The following is a 19896-nucleotide window of genomic DNA, read 5'->3' as shown; positions in this document are numbered from 1 at the left end:
GGAATAAGGAAAGTTATTTATTATATTTTAAATGTCAAAAGTAGGTTACAAAATAACATGGACGTTATGATCTCATTTTTGCATCTGGAAAAATACATATCAAGCTATTAATAATTGCTATCTCTGGGCATGGACTAAAGGTGGTTTTCATTTCCTCTTTCTATGTGCTTTCTAAAATAATAACTATTATTATTAATAAAGAATGCATAGTACTTGGTTAATTGGAACAAACTTAATGTTGGTGTTGAGTGAGGGCAGGCGTCTGAAAATGGGGTAGAAACAAAAACATAGGCACCCTGTAGAACTCCCTAAGGCATAAAGGCTGTGCCTCCATTTGCATCTCTCACCAGTACTACTTGCCAACTGCTGTTGATGTCAACAGGCATCACATGCATTGCTTACCAACAAGGTCTCCATAGCTTTTCATTAGCTGGAAGAGAAAACATGGAATGAGATGCCACAGTGGCCACACTATTTCTGACATTGCCTGAAAACATACAAATCTTCAACACAAAGAGAGCCAACCCAATGGACCATTGAATTGAGAAATAGACTCTTTTACTGTTGGAGTTGGCCAGGGAGGCAGCCTCCTGAGTTTGGAGCAATTGAGATAGGAAATAGGTATCATGCAGATAGAGTCACAGTATCACTTTCATTTCTGATAAAACTGGGTTTGGAGACCATGGGTTAGTTCTCTTAGTCAAGTGGGCCTGATAAGACACCTCACCCCAGAATAAGGCTGCATCACGGCTCTCTCACTGGTGACATGGAATAGCTTTAGGCATGCTCTGGATGTCCTGCTCCACGTGACTTTCAGCATCATAGAGGTCCCTGCTATCAGGCTAGCTCCCCCAAAGAGGGAATGGCCTGATTCTCTAGTAAAATACCCATCAGTCTCAACACTTCCCTGGGGGAAGGAATCAGGAGAATAGGCACCTAGAGTGTTACTCTAAAGGGAGGGTCTGCAAACTACTCTCTGTGGGCAAAATTTGGCTCTCTGACCATTTTTGTCAATGAGTTCTACTGGAATGCAGCCACACACATTTGTTTATTATATGTTGTCTATGGTAGCTGCCCTGCTCCAGCAGCGTAGTTGAGGAGTAGTGACAGAAACTTCATGGCCCAGAAAGTCAAATAATGCTGACCTCTGCCCTAAAGGATGTGTCTCCAGGAAAACCACAGGACAGGGCAATGTGTCTCCTGTAGCATTCCTGACTACTTGGGATGCACACTCTCCTGGCTTCTTTCCTGTCTCTGGCCATCCTCGGTTATTAAAGTTCATCAAGGTTCAAATCTTGGCCCTCCTCTTCTCATTTTTCATTTTCAAAATCTTCTCTTGAATATTTCAAAGGCCTTTCAAATCACACAAATCTCTGCCTAGGGTGACCATAATATAATTTATTGGTTTAAACCAGGGCATTTGGGGGAATAACATTTCTGGACAAGACTCTGAGATAATAGACATAACGTGGATTGTCCCAGGGGAAAACTGAGAAGTCAGATCATTTTAATGATCTAATTATCTTCTTTCCTCAAATTTGGATCCCTTTCAAGGGCTTCCAATGGCTCTGGCATCACCATTCTGCCCATGGTACAAACAAGAAGCCCAGGATGTATCCTTTATACCAACCCTCTCCCTCATCAGCCACCTCCACTCCATCATCAGGTCGGCTTCTTGCATCTCTTGGGAATCCACCCACTTCTCCAGTCTTAGCTACTAAGTCCCAGTCCAAACCACAACCATTTCTGGCCTGGGCTTCTCAAGAGCCTTCTCCCTGGCCTTGGGCCATTGACTTCAGCCAGAAGGACTCCCACCTCCTTTCCACCTGTCAGCCAGATTGATCCCTTGTGAAACCAGTCTGATTGGACCCCCCTCTACATAAAACACCTGGTCTTTATGCCTTTAGGACAGAGATATAAGTTCTTACTCTTGGATTCCAGGGTCAGCCTGGGCTGCCTTCTGTTCCCAACAAGCACCCTTCTTCCCTTCTGCTCTTTTGGGAATGCTTAATTGTGTTCTGCACCTTCCTGCTTCTGATCTTCCTGTAGACCATTCCCTGTAACTTCTACTGGAGTCCAAGTCTGTCTAGGTCTCCCTCCCTCAGTGTCCACACTGGGTCGTTACTGTGTCATCACCTGTCACTGCACCCTGTACTCTGCAGACTGTAATGATAGCTACATGGTTATTTGCTTACTGACCATCTCTCTGGCCATAAATAAGCTGCCTGAGGATGGGGTTCATATCATTGCTCACCATCATATCTCAGCACCTAGCTCATTGTCAGCACATAGTAGACACTCAATAAATATCTATTGAAATGATGATGAAACAGGAAAAACAGCCTCCATGATATTAGAGTTTGGGGGTTTAGTGTAGCTGGGCTGGGGATGGAGAACTGTGCTGGTTTTCTGTGGCTTCTGTAACATATTACCATAAATGTGATTGCTTACAACAGAAATTTCTTTTCTTATAGTTCTGGAGGCCAGGAATCTGAAACCAAGGCATCAGCTGAGCCACATTTCCTGTATGGGGTCCAGGGGAGAAGCTTTTCCACCTTTGGTAGCTGTAGGCATCCCTTGGCTGGTGGCCATGTCATTCCAATCTCTTCCTCCACCTTTACATCACCTTCTCCTCCTGGGTGTCGAATGCTCCTCTTTATTCAAGTGTCCTCTAAAGACACTTGTGATGGCATTGAGGGCCCACCTAGATTATCTCCTTATCTCAAAATCTTCAACTTAACTACATCTTAATCACAAAGACCCTTTGTTCCAATAAGATCATACTAACAGGTTAAAAGACCCTTTGTTCCAATAAGATCATACTAACAGGTTACAGGGATTAGGATGTGGGCACATCTCTTGTCAGTTGGAGGGAGGTCATTTCAACCTACCATAGGAACATGGGACTAGATTTGGCCTAGCAGAGGCAAATATATGTCTTGGGCAATTTAGGTTGAGAATCTCTGCAAACCAGGGGACAGACAGATTCAGTGATTGTGAGAGAGAAACATTTCTATGATGCTTCCCACTGGAGCCAAAACAGACATTATTGTTGTCCCCTTGCCCAATCTTGCCTTCTCTACCCACAAATGAAGACCACCTCATCAGGCAGAGGGTTTGGGTGAGAGCCAGCTCTTCCTGAACTATTGAGATTCATGCCGACAAGTCAGTGGAAAGAAGCCAGAACCAAAGACCCACATTTACTACACAATATTGGGCAAAAAGCTTCATCTCTGATAGCCTCAATGATAAGTCAAGTTACCTTGTCTCCAGGGAGTGATTGGGACGTTTTCCTGTCATTGCTCATGTGTCTTGGGATAATAGTGTTAATACAAAGCATCATTATATTTGCCAAGTTAGTTCCTTGCAAGGACTGAATCTTACTCTCAGGCCTACTTCTTACAGCTGTGAACTCTCCAGCTGCCTATAAAAATAACAACAAAAATCCACCCCAGATGTCTCTGTCACCCCGCACCTGTGTCTTTTCAACTTTCAGGAGGTGTCCTCCTCCAAATTTTCTTTCTAGTGGAACCAGAGCCATCAGCGATCTTCCATTGCCCTGGGAAATGGCCCTTTATGGCTGGGGCAACAGGATGTCTTTTAAAAGGCATGGCTTTCCTAAGAAAATTAAAAGTATACAAACATAGGGGCCTGGGTAGAAGTAAATACTACTGCAATTTTAGATGGCTGGGTTCTTTCATTTTTAGGTAACGAGTCTAATTCAATTTCTATAAACCCAATTGTCCTTTTGTGGTCTAACTTCAACTGAGCATGTTGTGCTTCTAGGCAGCCTTCTGAAATGGCAAGGCCTGCTGGTTGTGCTATTTATGAGGGAGAATGGGGTAAGGTTCCATTTTTGGCAGAGGGTAAAAATAAAGAATTTTCTTCTGAGTGGGCCTCTCTTAGGATCCAGCCGGCCGCTCAGTCTGCGCTGGGCACACGTGCACAGCATATGTCAGACTCGCCTCTGAAGAGAGTATGAATCACTGTGCCTGGCGCTGCTTTGAGGAGCTTTAAATCGTGCTGCTCCTACAACACGGAAAGCAGTATTTGATTTTCTGGGAGGGAGATTTTGTAACTTTTTTTGCAGTAAAATATGAACAGTTGGTACCTGCTGTGAGGACTTTAGAGAAAACAAACTAAAAGATCACCATCAGATGACCTCCCTGCCACAGGGAGCTCCCAGATGCCTTTCCTGTGGGTGTCAGCATGGTGGCAGCCTTGTGAGAGGGCAAGGTTGTTCCCCCAATCAATAAACATTTCTGGAAGCCCCCGATGTGCACTGGGGTTGTGTAGGAAACAATGAGCTGGGTGTACATAGTGTGTATTTGCTTTTAATGAAGTGAGCCACTCCCAGCTCCTCCAAAATCACAATCTCAGCAGCAAACTGGTTCATGATAACCAAGTTCAAGTACCAAGTTCAAATTCAAGTTCAAGTAGAGTTGTTTTAGCTATTGAATGCATGGTCATCCCTCCCTTTCTCTCTATATTGCAAGTGAAGAGGCTTGACTTGCTCTGAGTTACACTCTGGGGAGACTGGGGGTTTGGAGACACTCCAAGAAGTTAGACTGAATGGAATTCAGTATCTTCTGGGACACCTGTCCTCCAGGACCCTCCAAGTTTGGGCTCAAAGATGCTCAATCCCCTGTGGTGACCCTGACATGGGTTATAATCTGCCAAGGTCCAAAGCTCCAGCCTGCTGTAGAAGTCTGAGGGTGTTCTTTGAGAGACAGGGCTCAAGGCCAAAAGGAACAAAAACAGGTCCCTCTGACAAGAGCCCAAGACAAGAGGCAGGAGGCCTCTGGTGATGCTTTGTGGCCTGAAATGTATGAGAGGGACAGAATGACATGCAATCAAGAGCCCAAAGCAGGCTAGAGAGAGGGCAGGTGCTGGTGAGAAAGAGTTGAGAAGGTGAGAGAAGCAGTGAAGGGGAGGAGGTAGGCTAGGAGGGAGAGAGGAGAGTCTTCCTACTTTTATGTCAGAATCCCACTCCTCTACAAGAGGAATGGTGTGTGCAGACAAAAAGTGGACATACTGAGGTGACACTTGCTCTGTGGAGCTCTGAGGAGAGAAGGGATGCTGTTTGGGATAGTCACCAGCCAAGTGAGGAAGAGTCAGAGGATGACTTGCCTCCCCCACCCATAGGGATCCTGTGGAGACTGGAGGATGTGAAGACAGGTGGGAAGGGAGTCTCAAGGGGATACACTCATGGAAACATCAACCCTCAACACCAGCATCTGCTCTTCTGCTAAAGGGACCCTTCTACTCCCGGGAAGTTTTGACCTACTCACTAGGCCACTCTGATGCACTGTGGCCTCTCCTGCAGTCCTCACCAGGATGACACACTCACACGCCCACATGGGTCATTTCATGGAAGACTCAACAACTGAAGTGCTCCAGCTTCGAAACAGGTAACTCGGAGGCCCAGGCTGTGATCTGTGAGTAGGAAGCTGGAGCTCCCTTCTCAGAGGGGCTGGCTCTGCACCCCCTGAACCCTCAAGATCCCACCATGATCCTGCCTCTGCATAGCCACTTTGTGTTTTTCAGCTCTACCTAGAATGGCTCTGTTGCTTGGTTCACATGGAGTTTTCTGGAACATAGCACACAGATTGACAAAACCTAAGGAGATGTTTCTCCAAGCACAGGCCTAGACAGATCCAATGCCAGTTTCTCTGCTTTTTCTAGTTGGGCATATGTTGTGTCTGATTAGCGTTCAAGCTGCCTTCCCAGCGACAGCTCCCAGAGTGGCAGCCCTCCAACTAGACCCATCCCCTCCCTCTTTGTTGCTAGAACCTACAGATGCTGTCTCAAGGAAGGAACAAGATTGGGATCACGGGGAAGCCCCCTCTCTGCCTGTGGCTTGGGTGGGGGGGCCGTCGGTGGGGATTTCTGGCCTGGGCCCTTTGCTCTGTCTGAGCCATCAGGAGGTGAAATGTCCATGCTGCTATTTCACCAGATTGGCCAGCTGAGAATTCTAGAAGATTAGCCGGCGAAAGATCTCCCAGTGAAACGCTACCTGTGTTTGCACACAGCATCCCCTAAAGATGCCCACATCTGTTTAAGACAGGAAACAGTTAATTCTCTTTACTGACAAGCAAAAAAGAATGTCAAAATAGAAGGAAAAGAAGAGCAATGCAAGAACCAGGCACACATCATCTCTTCTTACTTCCCTTGTATTGTTAGGGGCTCAGCTCACACTATCTGTTCTTAACTGCTTTTAAACAAATGCCCACTGTTGATTTCATATTAGTTTTGTTACACTAAAAAGGTCTGAGCACCCCAGTCTGCCTCTTCCATGGTAGCCAGTCTCTCTTCTTTCTGGAAGAGTCTAGAATAATCTTTCTCTTGAAGCAAAATCCTTCCCTGAGGAAACCCAATGTTATAGGAAGGAGCCCAGACTTGGGAGTCAGACAGATTTAGGCATGAATCTTAGTTTGGCTCTGTGTCCTTCGGCAAGTGATTTAATCTTTCTGAGCCTCAATTTACTTATCTGTGTGTGGTTGAACCTGACTCCGTCACCCACTAGCTGTGTGACCTTCACTAGTTACTTAACCTCTCTGGGACTTAGCATTCCTTCACATGAGATAAACATTGGCATCTATCTTGGGGCTGTAAGCAATTAGCATAGTGCCTAGCACATAGTAAGCATGATGGGAGTTTACTGTTAGGATCACCATGAGTTGCTATGCAGACCCAATGGGATGATGTGTGTCAAGCACTTGGAACATTGTAGGTATATGCCCAACCTACCCCTCCCCACAGCTTTCCCAGCATCCTTAGCTTCTCTGATTCTCACCTATGAACACAGTCTCAGGTTCCTTACCAGGGCAGGCCCTACATGCTGGTCTTTCTCTTAGCTGATCTGCTCTGTGATTTTGCACTGCCCTAAGCTGTGTGTCTGCGCTGACCCCAGCATCTCCTGTCAGGTCTAGTTATCCTCTTTAGGCTGAAGGTGAACAGATGACTAAGCATTCCTCTTACAGAAACCAATCCTACTCTTTAGTGCAAATAATATTCAGCAAGAAAATTAACCCTAAATATAATGTGGTAGATTAACTATGGTCATAAATTCTTTGCAAGTCAAGAAATGGGGTGTATGTACCCACCCCTCCAAACTGGGCTGGCCTTGTGACTTTCTCTGACCAATAGGTGTGGTAAATGTGACTTCCCAAGCCAGACACTGCCCTGAGGATGTCATGGAAGGAAGCTGGTCTAACTTGCTGGAAGCTGATGGGCCATGGGATGAACAGAGGGGCCCTGGATGAAGCTGGTACCAACAGCTTTTGGTAAATTCCCGCACCACTCCTGTGATCTGTGTCTTCAACAAAATCTCACTAGCACTCCAGAATGTAGAAGTTAAACAGAAAATGTGTTCAATTCCATATATGTATCTTGATGTCTTCTTGAGGGAGTGTTGGGTGCCCGGGATGGGGATGAGATGCAGGTCTTGGTGCTACTGGAAGAGTTAACCCAGGATTACCGAGCATTGTGGAGCATCAGCTGTGAAGGGCACACTGTACATGGGAAATGCTCCTTGTTAAATTGAAGATGGGGCCAGGAATAGAGAGGGACAGTCATGTTTTATTATTAGGGTGAGTGAAATGTTCCCCAAGTTGCTCCATCTCTGTAATTCCAATGTGATTGAATTCTGCACATGTGTTAAAGACTTTGGAGCCCATGAAAAAATGGACATCAGAGCAAGGCTGGGTCTGGAGTTTCAATCAGCATTCAACTGTTTTAGTTTTTGACAAGGACTCTGTGAACATGGCATCCAAAGCCCAGGGTAGAAAGGAAAAGCACCACCATCTGAGCAATGCAAGTCTTTCTCTAGGCCAGGAAGAAGTGTGTATTTGAAGAATACAAGAATATGATGGTGGCATGTAGTCATTAAAAACTCGGTCTTTAGAAAAACAAACAAAAACTTGGTCTTTGGTGTCAAAAAGACCTAATTCAAATTCTGCTTTTGCCACTTACTAGCTAGCTGTAGCAGTTATATACTGCTGTGTAACAAACCACTCCAATTCTTAGTAGCTTACAATGACAACCATGTATTTGTTCAGAATTCCACAGTTTGGATTGGGCTTAGGTGGGAAGCTCTTCAGCTGGTCTTTGGGAAGGGTATTTATGTGGCTGCAGTGAGGACTCGCTGGTCCCAGATGTCCTCACTACCACGACTGGGTACTCATCAAGAATGTCTGGAATGATTGGGACCACTGGGTGTCTCTCTCCATGTATTCTTTCTTCCATCTGGTCTCTCATCCTCAGGGAGGCTAGACAAAGTGTCTTCACATAATAGAGAGATTGTTCCAAAAGGTGAAGCTCCAATGCACAAGTGATTATCAAACCTTTGTTTGCATCACTTGTGCTGATGTGTAAGGCAAGTAACATGGTCAGGCCCACAATTATTATGGGGCAGGGGAAAATTATATGAGGATGTGGATCCTGGGAGGTAGAATTCATTGGGGGAATTAATATAACAATCCCCGCACTAATGACACTGATTAAATTCCTAATATCTCTGAACTTTGGTTTTCTGACCTATAAAATGGGAAAAATCATCTAAGTATTAACTGAAAATAGGCTGAATTTATGTAAGACACCCCCCCCCCCAAATAAGTATGGTGTGAATGATCCAGGGGGCTATTTTTTCTCATGTCTCATGACATCTGGGGTAAGCTGCTGGTAGTGTTAGCTCAGAGACTAAATGATGTCAGGGTCTAGGTGTCCACAATTCTCTTGGCTTTTCCCTCATGGTAGGGAGATGGCTGCAATCACTCCAGTCCTTTCAATGCCTTTCTAGGAAGCAGGAATGAGTAGAGGAAACAGCAAGAGGCATGCATCAGCTGGGTCAGCCTCTCTTGAAAGAGCTTTCCCAGAGCTCTACTCATGCACATCTCATTGACCAGGACTGTGTCATATCACCACTCCTAACTGCAAAGGAAGTTAAGAAATGTCACTTTTAAAGCTGGGTACAGAACCCAAATCAAGATCTGTTAGTAACAAATGGAAAGGAAAGTATGTTTTGGGTAGGCTTCTAGAAGTAGCCCTTACCCCTACCTCCCAAGGTTGCCTTCCACATAGTAGGAAGTAGTAGGAAGTAGTAGGAAGGTACTATGTGCTCATTGAACAGTGGCTAGTTTTCTTTTTCTGATTTAGTTGACAGCTTCTGAACCTGGCTTGTCCTCTGTTGCCCTACCATAACTGTTCCTCAAAGAGGGGGAAAAGAGGGAGCTCTGGGTTGTCCCACGACTCTTACCTTCACGGTGTCCCAGTGATTTCCATGACAGTTAGTGACAGTACGTAACAAACCATCCCGAAACTCAGGAGGATAAAACAATAAGCATTGTCATTGCTCACCAGTGCACAGGTAGACTGGATGGTTCTCTGGTCTAGGCTGGACTTGCTCATCCATCTGAGATCAGCTGCGGGCCTGGGAGGTGGCTGTGCTGAATTTGGCTGGGGTTTCTCACAGGTGTGGCAGGTCAGAGCTGCCAAGGGACACTGGAAGGACCGGATACAGGTAGAGGTGAAGAGTTGCAGCCATTCTGTAATCCGTTCATCCCAGGTTGAGGGATGCTATAGTGCCCTGATGTCATGGTAGGACCCAAGACATTCTGTTTACTTGTGAATCGCACCTCCTTTGTCCTACTCTATCTCTCACCAGAACTTCTTCAGATCCTCTGTTTTCTGCAGAAATGTTCATGGACTAGCTTTTATTTTCACTTGCTCAGTCTTCTTGCTGTCCTCCCCTGATATCCAGAGACCACCAGGACATTGGACAATCACAGCTCCTCCCACTGGCCCATACCCACTTGCATCAGGGCACTATCATCCCATCAGGTGGCTCTTCCCTTCCAGGCTGAACCTCTGGGAGGCATGAAGCTTGGGCGGCTGTCCTCCTGAACAGCCAAGGGCCCTGGGGCAAGGTCCCCAAGGCTCCCAATAGTTTTTATCCTATAAGCCTTGATTTCAAACTAAAGATACCTTCTCCTCTAGAGCTTTCTTAACAAGCCCAATTCAGGGCAGCTTGCAGCCAGGTCAGCTGCCTCGGGCTGCATCCCTTTGGGCAAACCTCAAAGGCCTGCATTCCTTCTCACCACAGGTGTGAAGTGCTTATGAGCACAGACCCTGAAGCCAGGTGGCCTGGGTCCTTGACCTGGCTCATCTATCACCTGCTTCCTGTGTGATTTGGGGCCAATTACTTTCTTGTCTGTACTTGGAAACAGTGATAACCTGCCTCGTGAGTTATCAGGATTGATCATGCTTCCAGAACAGTGCCTGGCACACAGCAATAGGCGTACAAGGCTGTCCCTGCCACCTTTGCCACTACTCTCTCTTTTTGGTCCTGTTCATGCTATGCTTTCATTATGCAGCATTAATCTTGGCTGCTGCTTTAATTATTTCCTCCTCCCCCTTTCTTCATTTATTCAAACCCCGCCTGTGTGCTTTCCATATATTAGTCACTGTGTTAGACACAGGAGACAAAAAAATAATAATAATAAAAAAATAAAAATCAGTCAGCTGTGGTCTTTGTCCTCATGAAGACAGCTCATTAAACAAACTCTTTAAAAAATCCCACCAGCAAGGAGCAAGGATGACAAGAGCTTTGGTAAGGTGGTTGGATGCTATCAGAGCCCAGAGTGCAAGAACTGTAACTTTTTTAGAGTTCTAAAGTGCTGTTACAACAAATTATGCTGGGGTAACTAGGCCATTACCTGCGGCTTACAAATATTTTGGCTACAGTTCACTTAGATTTTGACTGTAACCGGATTTGACTTGTCTTTAGTGGCTCCATTTCCTCTGAGTTGAAAAGGAGGTCACATCTTTCAGGAATGAAACTTGACAGCCAGTAGCATTTCTTCTCTGTGAACCACTCATAGGAAGGAGGGCCATCACGTGGCACTGGGTATAACTCACTTTGTTAGAGCCAAATTGCAGTCCCGGAGTTTAAAAAAAAAATTGTATTTCTGTTAGAGACATACGTGGCCCCAGTTTAAAACGGCAAACAGTACTCAAAAACCTCTTGAAAACAGCAGTCCCCTCTACCCTCACTGGTTCTTCCTCCCCTGAGGCTAAGACTTCCAAATATTTGGAGGTATTTCTTTTTGTGTTTCTCAATAACATATGCATATTGCAATTTCTTGATTTCTCTGGGTTGGATGTTTGTATACCCTATGATACTATTGTATAGTGTTGGTGTTTATACCCTGACACTCACACTTCCTCTGCTTCCCCAGCCATCTGACTTATTTCTATATCAATGTTTGGTCAAATTAGTATTCAGGGTTTGTGCTACTTTGTTCATGTAAATATCAATCACAGCTGAACCATAGAGCTGACCAGAATTACCTTTTCTTTCTCATACTTAGCATTAATAATTGCCTCATTTAAAACATTTTGCTTAATTTTCTGAGTATTCACCATTAATTGGTACTGTTGTCACTACTGGAGCTGAAATTTTTTTTTTAATAACAGCACATCAAGTTCCTTTTTTTATTTTAGGTGTGTCTCCTCTGGACAATTTCTGGACCTGCCTCCAGAAGACCCCAGACTGCAATTCTGTTTTTTTTTGTTTTTTTTTTTACATTCATCACAGGAATCCTCATCACGACCATCCTGGGAATTCCTTTAACTCTTTCCCATGTTGGATCCTTTACTTTCTTGACCTCATATCTTTTTCTTTTCAAAAATTTACTTCCTTGCTTTGGTGAAGCATCTTAGTAAATGGAGTTCATGAATACCTAAAAATAATTTCACTCTATGTCCACACTTGACTATTAGAATAGCTGGTGTGATGGTTGTTTATGCATCAACCTGACTGGGCTAACGGATGGCCAGATGGCTAAAAAAAACATTATTTTTGGGGCAGCTCCAGTGGCTCAGTGGTTTAGCACTGCCTCCAGCCCAGGGTGTGGTCCTGGAGACTCAGGATCAAGTCCCACATCGGGCTCCCTGCATGGAGCCTGCTTCTCCTTCTGCCTGTGTCTCTGCCTCTCTCTCTCTCTTTCTCTCTCTCATGAATAAATAAATTAAATCTTTAAAAAAAAAAGACTTTATTTTTGGGGGTTTTGGTGAGGGTGTTTCTGGAAGAGATGAGCATTTTATTCAGTAGATTGCATAAAGATAAAAATAGAAGAAACAATGAGAAAAGGGTGACTCCCCACTCTCTCTTCTTTTGCTGGGAGGTCCATTCTCCTGCCCTTGGACAACAGATCTGCCCTGAATCAGATCTTTGAATTCTGGACTTATACCAGTGGTTCTTTGGTTCTCAGTCCTTCAGTCTCAGACTGAATTGTATCACTGGCTTTCCTGATTGTTCAGCTTGTGGACAGTAGACTGTGGGACTTCCAGGCCTCTATAAATGTGTGAGCAAATTCCTATAACAAATCTCCTCTTACCTATATCTGCATCTATAGCTATAGCAAATCTAATTCCGTATGTCCTATTGGTTCTATTTTTTTCTGGAGAATTCAACACAGCTGGGTATAAAATTTTCATTTACAAATAATTTTCACTCGTAGTTTGAAAAGCGCTGTTACATTGTTTTTCAGATACCATTATCACTTTCAATAATTCTGATAACATTCTTATTCTAAACTTTCTATATGTGGCCTATTTTTTTCTTCCTGGAATTTTAGGATGTTTCCCCATGCCTGCTCTTCTAAAATTGTGCAATGGTTTGCTGTGATGTGGGTCTCATTTTCATTCTTCGTGCAGGAAACTCAAGTTAGCCCTTTCAATCTGGAGACAAATGCCTTCAGTCTTGGAAATTTTTTCTGTAGTTCTTTAATAAGATCTTCTCTTCTATATTCTCTTTTATCTCTTTCTAGAACTCCTGTCATGCAATGTTGCTTTGACTCATAGGTTGTAATTATCTTAGCTTCTCTCTCCAACTTTATATATATTTTTTTTTTGTCTTTCTGGGCGATCTTTTCAACATTATTCTATAATGCTTCAATTTTTTTCTTTTCTATTGGTTTTTAAAAACTTCTCTTCTGTAGGCTATGGGTGGCTCAGTCATTTAAGCATCTAATTCTTGATCTCAGGGTTGTGAATTCAAGCCCCATGTTGGGCTTTACACTGAGTGTGGGACCTACTTTAAAAAAATAAATAAAATTTTAAAAATAAAAGTTTCTGTTCTCAACAAAATGATGGTTACCAGAGGCAAGGGAGATGGTGGGGTGGGCAAAATGAGTTGAGGGGGAGAGAGAGATACAGGCTTACAACCATGAAATGAAGTCATGGGGATAAAAGGTATAGTGTAGGGATATAGTCAATGGCATAGTAATAGCACTGTTTGGGGACAGATGTTAGTCACACTTTGCAGTGAACACAGCATACTGTATATAGACTTGTCAAATCACTATGCTGTATACCTGAAACTGGTATGCAATATTGCATGTCAACTATACTTCAATGTAAAAAAGTTCTGCTCTCATATTTTGAATTTCCTGGAGCTCTTTCTTATTCTATACATCCTACAAATATCACCTTTCTTTTTTAACATTAGCTTTTTTGTTTAAAATATGCAATACTTTCTCATCTTTCTAAGGATAACTTTTTGAAGCATTGTTTTAAAGGGTTTCTAAAAATAATAATAATAATAAAAAGGTTTCTACTCCTTTTACAATAGCCAAATTGTAGAAGCAGCCCAAGTGTCCATCGATAGATGAATGGGTAAGGAAGATGTGGTATATATATATATATATATATATATATATATATATATATATATATAATATTATTCATCAATAAAAAAGAATGAAATCTTACCATTTGCAATGACAGGCGTGGAGCTAGACAGTGTTATGCTATGTGAAATAAGTCAGTCAAAGAATGACAAATACCATATGATTTCAGTTCTATGTGGAATTTAAGAAACAAAATGAATGAGCCAAGGGGGAAAAAGAAAGACAAACCAAGAAACAGACTCTTTTTTTGAAAAAAAAAGATTTATTTATTTATTCATTCAGAGAGAGCGAAGAGAGAGGCAGAGACACAGGCAGAGGGAGAAGCAGGCTCCATGCAGGAAGCCCGATGTGGGACTCAATCCTGGGTCTCCAGGATCACACCCCAGGCTGCAGGCGGCGCTAAACTGCTGCGCCACCGGGGCTGCCCCAAGAAACAAACTCTTAACTATAGAGAAGAAACTTATGGCCACCAGAAGGGAAGTGGGCAGGGGATGGGTGAAATAAGTGATGAGGATTAAGGAGGGCCCTTGTCTTGATGAATACTGCGTAACACATAGAAGTCTTGAATCACTATATGGCACACCTGAAATTAATATAACACTGTATTAACTGTATCAGAATTAACATAAAATAAAATATAAAGAAAGAAAGAAAAATGAAAAGGTTCTGCTCTTGCCACTCTACATCTTTTGAGTTCCTCTTATCTGTTGTCTTTTTCTGTCATTCATGCTAGAACTTTTCCCTCAAATACCTGGTGACACCTGGTTGTCCACTTTTTAGTCAAAAGTGAAGCACAAGGTTTCCTTTGGGGGTGATGAAATGTTCTGGAATAAGATGGAGGTGGTGATTGCACAATATTATGAATGTAGCATCACTCAATTGTTCATTTTAAAATGACTAGTTTTACATTATGTGAATTTCACCACACACAAAATTTTTTTAAAAAAGAGAAGTACAAAATGGCTTTGGGACAAAGATCTCTGTTGTGCAAGGGTAGAGCTCATTGACTGGTAGACCTGGACCCAAGGGATAGGTTAGGAACCTCGTCATCTCACTGGGGATTCCCAAGTGTCAGTAACTGTTGGCCTTTCCCATTAGTTCAGTTTCCCTGGCAAGGAATGCTCTGACCTCCTACTTGAGTTGAGCTATTAGCCTGGATCCCAGTCTCTGGGACCTCCAGAGGGGGTAAAGGACACACTTCCCTCAGGGTGCCACCTCACCCCACCACGTTTCTCCTGATATCTCTGAGTCAAAGGCACTTGGGTTCAACTTCTCCAGAGAGGAAACTCTGATGCAGTTCTTATTTGCCAGTTTAGGATAATCCCCTGGATGCCTAGATCTGGAAGGTCCCTGTTAGGGAGGGATAGGCCTTGGGCTGCACAGATTTGGGAAGTTTGGCTTTTTCTTTTTGCCGATATTGACTTCAGTCTCATTCACATCCCTGCGGTCCTAAGTTCTTGGCTTCCAAATCTTCAGACTTCCAAATTTCTTCTTCCTTCTTGATACTCAAATTGCTTAGGGATACCTCCCCAGACATAGGTTTCTTCATTCTGCTGACCAGATTGTGTGTGTGTGTGTGTGTGTGTGTGTGTGTGTGTGTTTTCAAGTACAATGATCCATCTTTTAGGCTTTGGCTGTTCCTCCAGGAAGTTCCTACTGAAGCTCCAACTCCTGAAGGATGGTGGGGTGGTGAGCTGCATGAGCAAGGCTAGGGGCGGAGGGTCTTGGCACTGATGGGCTGCTTGCACATGAACATGTTACAGGACTGCTCTTCATGCCAGGTTTGTGAACATTTTCTGATCTATAAAATGGTGGGTTGAGGGCAGATGCCCTTTCCAGTCCTCAAAGCCAGTGCTTGGACAGAGGCCTTTCAAAGATCAGGTGTCGGCCCCTTTGGAAGTTGAATTACTAGGAGTCCCTTTGAAACCTGGAGCGGTCATTTAATCTTTGCCTGCACCTTTGGAGCAACATTTTCAGCTAAAGGTATAAAGCACATTAAAAGTAAGAGAATACTTGAAACACAAGATAATCCCCAGGGGATAGAACTATTGACTAGAGCAGGTGACTTAGAACTTAACCCATTAGCTGAAATGGATCTACTTAAATTTTCATGCATCAGGGATGGCTAATAGTTTGGCCTTACATTCCTCTACTCAGTGACCCTTCTCCTTCCTTAGATCAGATTTGGGCTTTCCCTGGCTTCACACAAACTTTCCAAATTGCCTTGAGGATAGGAATATCTGCAGAACTCACGCAACAGGGGCTCATCAACACATTAGAAAAAACAAGAAAAATCAGTGGTGTAGAACAAATATTAATATTCTAAAATGTTATAAAGGCCATCTTTATTTACATACAGAAACAATTTGGGAGGGGAAGGGAGTAGACTCAGCTGGGCAGGGAGGGGGGTGGTCTGGGTTACCAAGGAACCTATAGGCAGTTACCCAGAATCTCCTTTCGGACGTTTACCAAAATATGCAGAGCCCTGTAAAGCTGCAATCCAGAATCTAAGCTACTTCTGAAACTCTGCTGTTAATTTTAGAAAATAAGAATTGGAGTCAAGTTTGTGTGGTTTTGGTTTCATAAGTCTTCGTTTTTTTGTTGTTTTTGTTTTTGTGGTTTTTTTTCTCTCTCTCTTTTTTTTTTTGTTCTTTTTGGGTTTTTTATTTTTATTTTTAGTCTTTAAATTTTATTTTATTTTTTAAATTTTTTATGTTTTGGTTTCATAAGTCTTTTTTTTTTAAGATTTTATTTCTTTATTCATGAGAGACACAAAGAAAGAGAGGCAGAGACACAGGCAGAGGGAGAAGTAGGCTCCCTGCTGGGAGCCCGATGTGGGACTCAATCCCAGGACTCGGGGACCACGCCTGAGCCAAAGGTAGACACTCAACCGCTGAGTCACCCAGGCATCCCTGGTTTCATAAGTCTTGAGAGAAATTTCCCTCTCACTCTTGTGCCTCAAATGATTCCTTTCTGCCCCTCCTCCAGCCTTCACTTTTCCCTCCTCACTAAATACCAGTCCATCTCCTCCCTCTCCCCTCTTCCTTCTCTCCATAAAGCTCCCATCCTCCCCTCCCACCACACTGTTTCCCCAAACCCCACTGAGACCCCTGCCCCAGCCCCAGGGGGCTGTGGGAGACATGCAGACCTCCTTTTCCTCTAGCCTCCCCTGGCTGCTTCCAGGCCAACTTCTGAGCTGTTTCCACGAGGACTCTGAATCAACCCCTTTGGATCCCTGATGTTTATCTTCCAAGTTGAAAAGTTTAATTGCAGCCAGGAGTGAGGCCTTGGAGGCGGAGCAGGGGAGGGTGGAAGTAATAAATTCCCACCAGACCTACAGGATGCTGTCCAATGCCCACTGAGGGGCAGTGACTGCCTGGGGGAGTGGTGTGGGGGTGCTTGGAGTTCAAGAGGCCAGGAGGCTGTGTCCACTGGCAATTAATCAGCATGTGAGAGCTCATAGCTTGTTCTCCATGTGCAACTCTGGTCTGCTCATTTCATCTCTGAAAATCTAGTTTGCCTTCATCCCAGTTTTTTCGTGACTCTCACTTTTTTTCTTTTTGGGGCAAATTCTTCAATTCCATATGTCTATTTTAACTGAGAAGTGCTTGGGGAGCACAGATGGTGAGAAAGACACACACAAGGTAAAGTCGCATTGTTCTGCTGTATCCTAGCAAAACCTTTGTGGGTTTGGTCTGACATATTTGCAGTGGCCTCGAAGGTGAAAGGGAAAAATTCAGCTTCTTTTGACATAATAAATTGAGTCAATCTTTTGGCCATCCTTGAAAAATGAATGGGCTCCTGAGCTTGCTTTTTTTAAGAAATGTATTTTTTAAATATACTTCTAGTCCAGAGGACCCTGGGTTGCCTACCAAAGTGATGCAAAATCCTGAGCCCAGGGAAGAAATGGGAATGCAGGTGGGGTCTCACTGACTTGGCATCCTGAGTTCTTACTGGTCAAGTGGGGATGTGCCTGGGAAACCAGTTGGATCAACCATTTGTTTCCCAGCTGGTTTGCTGTGTTATTTTGAACCATTAGTCTCTGCTTCACTATTTCCTTATGTGCAAGATCTGAAAGCCTAAAATAAATCCTGAGATGAATTTTTTTTGGCATCTGAGGTCTAAGGAAAAAATGTTTGGCTGTGTATACCACAACCTCTAGGCGAGTGGAATTGGCTGGAAGGTCAGTTTTGGGCTGGCTTCTAAAGGAGTTGGTGCCTCAGTTTCTCCATTGACTCCCCTTTTGCTATGAACATTTCCCAAGCAACCAAGACAGAAGACTTTTATTTTAAAGATTGTATTTCAATTCAAGTTAGTTAACATATAGTGTATTATTAGTTTTAGTAGAATTTATTGATTCATCATTTGCATATAACATTGCTTATTACATCACGTGCCCTCCTTAATGCCTGTCACCCAGTTACCCCATCACCCCACCCATCTCTCCTCCAGCAACCCTCAGTTTATTCCCTATAGTTAAGAGTCTTTTATGGTTTGCCTCCCTCTGTTTTTATCTTATTTTATTTTTCCTTCTCTTCCCCTATGTTTTGTTTCTTAAATTCCACATATGAGTGAAATCATATGGTGTTTGTCTTTCTCTGCCTGACATTTCGCTTAGCATGATACACTCTAGTTCCATCCATACCACTGCAAATGGCAAGATTTCATTCTTTTTGATGGCTAATATTCCATTGTCTCTCTATATATACATATCTCACATCTTCTTTATTCATCAGATAGACACTTGGGCTCTTTCTGCACTCTGGCTATTGTTGATAATGCTGCTATAAACATTGGTGGGCATTTAACCTTCAAATCACTATTTCTGTATCCTTTGGGTAAATACCACTAGCTTCCAGAAGCTGGTCATTTTCAGGACTAGACCAGCTGTCTCTCAGTACAAGCCTTACCTAGTAGTGTTTACCCAAAGGTAAATTTGGGTAAATTTCTTGGGTCGTAAGGTAGTTCTATTTTTATCTTTAGAGGAACCTCCATACTGTTTTCCAGAGTGGCTGCACTGGTTTGCATTCCTACCCACAGTACAAGAGGGTTCCCCTTTCTCTGCATCCTCACCAACATCTGCTATTCCTGAGTTGTTAATTTTAGCCATCTGACCGACATGAGATGGTATCTCATTGTAGTTTTGATTTGTATTTCCCCGAAGTTGAGTAATATCGAGCATTTTTTACGCGTCTGTTAGCCATTTGTAACAAGTCAGAAAACATTTAATATTTGTATTGACACAGATTCTCTCCTCTACCAAACTACTCAGGCTCCAATGAACTTTTCAAGTAGGGCTTGACTTTTTGACTCTTCATCTTCATCTCTGCATTGTCCAATTTTAGTGAGAATCCTGCTAAGTCAACTTAACTAGAATCCTCAGCCTTTGATATTTGATCCAGTTTCTTATCCTCCACCATCCCCCAGATGATATCTGATCACCTCAGCGTGCCTTCAGCAAGAATCCTCTCTGCTCCATTTAGCAAGAATCTCCCTTTATCCCTGATGTTTCCACTTGATAATTTCTACCCACTGACTCCCACCCTGCCCCATGGCTATAAATTCCCATGTGTCCATGTTGTCTTCAAAGATGAGTTTAATTCTCCCCCATTACAGTGATCCTTACTCCTATTGCCTTGGAAAAAGTCTTCCTTACTGTGCTTTCAGAAGTGTCATTTGAATAATTTTTTTTTCAGGACGCTTGAGTGGCTCAGCGGTTGAGCACCTGCCTTTGGCCCAGGGCCGTGATCCTGGAGTCCTGGGATCCAGTCCCACATTGGGGTCCCTGCATGGGGCCTGCTTTTCTCTCTGCCTGTGTCTCTGCCTCTCTCTCTCTCTTTTTGTGTCTCTCATGAATAAATAAATAAAATCTTTAAAAAAATGAATAATTTTTTTCTTTAGCAGTATTTTTTTTATTCAAATGACTGTTTTACTATATGTAATATTGGCCTATGACAGAGCTGTTACGACCACTATTGCTATTTCACAGATGAAGAATCCAAAACTCAGTTAGGATATCACAAGTCCAGAACAGGCAGTGACCCCCTACCATCTGGGTCTTCTGACTCTCGCATGCGTGCTTTCTTACCAGAGGCAGAGGCAGAAATGAGGTACTCTCTAGTTTGAAGAATGCTTGGAGCAAAAAGGGTTAGTGTCAGAGCTGAGCATGAAGTAGAACTTTGATGAATACTTATTCCTTGCCCCA

The 19896-nt window shown here is 43.3% G+C and overlaps 1 long non-coding RNA gene across 2 annotated transcripts in view; it reads right to left on the bottom strand.

Annotated features, from left to right (window-relative positions):
- Positions 1–8063: 8063 nt before the first annotated feature.
- LOC119867052 overlaps positions 8064–19896 on the bottom strand; it is a 62575-nt gene continuing 50742 nt past the window's right edge. For both annotated transcript variants that reach the window (XR_005382274.1, XR_005382282.1), the window contains 2 exons: positions 9358–9501; positions 8064–8283 (listed from right to left, as the gene is read on the bottom strand). This is a non-coding gene — a long non-coding RNA (uncharacterized LOC119867052). The remainder of the gene's footprint in view (positions 8284–9357; positions 9502–19896) is intronic.

Source organism: Canis lupus, chromosome 31 (genome assembly GCF_011100685.1).
Source record: "Canis lupus familiaris isolate Mischka breed German Shepherd chromosome 31, alternate assembly UU_Cfam_GSD_1.0, whole genome shotgun sequence".
In the NCBI taxonomy this organism is placed as follows: Eukaryota; Metazoa; Chordata; class Mammalia; order Carnivora; family Canidae; genus Canis; species Canis lupus.
The sequence above is the reverse complement of the archived record's forward strand: the minus strand, read 5'-3'. Positions and strand labels throughout refer to the sequence as shown.